The sequence below is a fragment of the Corvus brachyrhynchos genome, unplaced genomic scaffold (assembly GCF_000691975.1).
Source record: "Corvus brachyrhynchos isolate BGI_N302 unplaced genomic scaffold, ASM69197v1 scaffold80, whole genome shotgun sequence".
In the NCBI taxonomy this organism is placed as follows: domain Eukaryota; kingdom Metazoa; phylum Chordata; class Aves; order Passeriformes; family Corvidae; genus Corvus; species Corvus brachyrhynchos.
In genome coordinates, this window is record NW_008236769.1 from 8,038,698 (window position 1) to 8,040,382 (window position 1,685).

Sequence of the window (1,685 nt, forward strand, 5' to 3'; positions counted from 1 at the left end):
ATGGGTCCTGCTGCACTGGAGATGGCTGAACACCTGCCTGCCCATGGGAAGCAGTGAATTAATTCTTTGTTTTGCTTTGCTTGTGTGTGTGGCTTTTGTTTTCCCTTTTACACTGTCTTTATCTCAACCCATGAGTTTTCCAGCTTTTACCTTTCCAGTTCTCTCCCTGATCCTATTGGTGGGGGAGTGAGCGAGCAGCTGCCTGGGGGTTGGTTGCTGGCTGTGGTGAAACCACAACACACAAGTTAAAAAAACCCCTTCCCTTCCCCCTCTCACTCCACTAAAATTCCTGGTTAAACAACTAAAGGGAGTCTAACTCAAGAATTAAATTGGTCCCTTTTTTTTAATTCTGTGCCCCAAGAGCTTCTTGAAGATTTGTTTCTTCTTCCCACTCTGCTGTTGAAAGTTTTATCTTAAAACCAGATGACACCTTTGTCATGTGTAAAGAGCAGATCCCTATTGCATGAAGTTTAATTAATGCAATCATTCACATAAGTATGTCAACAAAACCACAAAAAATAAAAGGCAGATGTATTACCAGCTTTCAAATTGCTAACTGTGAATATTGTCAAACATTGTGTTAGCAAAGCATTATGCTGATTGGATATCTAAACTTGGCTCTTACTAAAATAAGTCTCTGATCAGTGGTCTCAGCTCTGTCCAGCAGAAAAACTTTTGTAGGTTTTTTCACTAATCTTAATGAGATTAACAGAGGTAGGAATAAGGGAATATTCTAAATATCATACGTTTAAAAAGTGATATATTGCAACATGCAATTGGAATTGAGTACTTATCAATGTTCTGAAGATCCTCAAACCTTCTTTGAAAGCAGAGTGATTCACAAGGTGTGTTAATCTGAAGAATAAAGAAACGTTGATAAAAATCTCAAAGTTGAATGAAATGTTGATACATTGTCTGAACTATCTTGTTCTCTGTAGCATTTTTCCTAATACCTGGATATCCCTTATAGCAGTTCCTATTGCTTCCTCTTAAAAAAACCCTCTGATGGTGGTTGCACAGATGGCCTGTTCTCATAAAGTTTTAATATCTAATCTAAATCTCATATGCTGCAATTTATTATTTCCTGTTCTAACCCCTTTGAGTACTAAAAACATTCTCTTTGCAGAAGATTTTGCATATTTGGAGTATCTTCTTTTCCAAGGCTGAAAGACTAATTTTCCCACCTTTTTTCCTAAATTCCATCTAGGTTTTTGACTCACTGCTATTGCTAGACTTTATCCCATGTGATTTGCCTCTTTCCGAAGTATGGACCTGGATTTTGAAGTGTGACAGCTGTGGCCTTACAATCCTGAGTAGTAAAGGGATTACTCCTGTATTCCTTGCATGCCACAATGGCACTTGCTTTTATCTGAAATAGAATGACACTCCTGATTTATCATTTTTTAATCTACTGTAATCTCCAATGTACTAGTACACAGCCAGTTATTCTTCATCCTTCTTTGGCTTCTTGATCCATCTTGTTATTGACCTATCCTAGATCATAGATTAGGTCTATAAAATGAAACATACTGTATTAAATTCTTGGGTGGTTTAGGTTTTTTTTCCAATCTATTTGAATCATTTTAATGGTAAAATAAATGAAGAACTGTAGCAGACTGTCTTTGAATGTCAGGAGTCATTTTATTTAATCTTTCCCAGCTCAATTACAGTAAAGTGGATCCTGA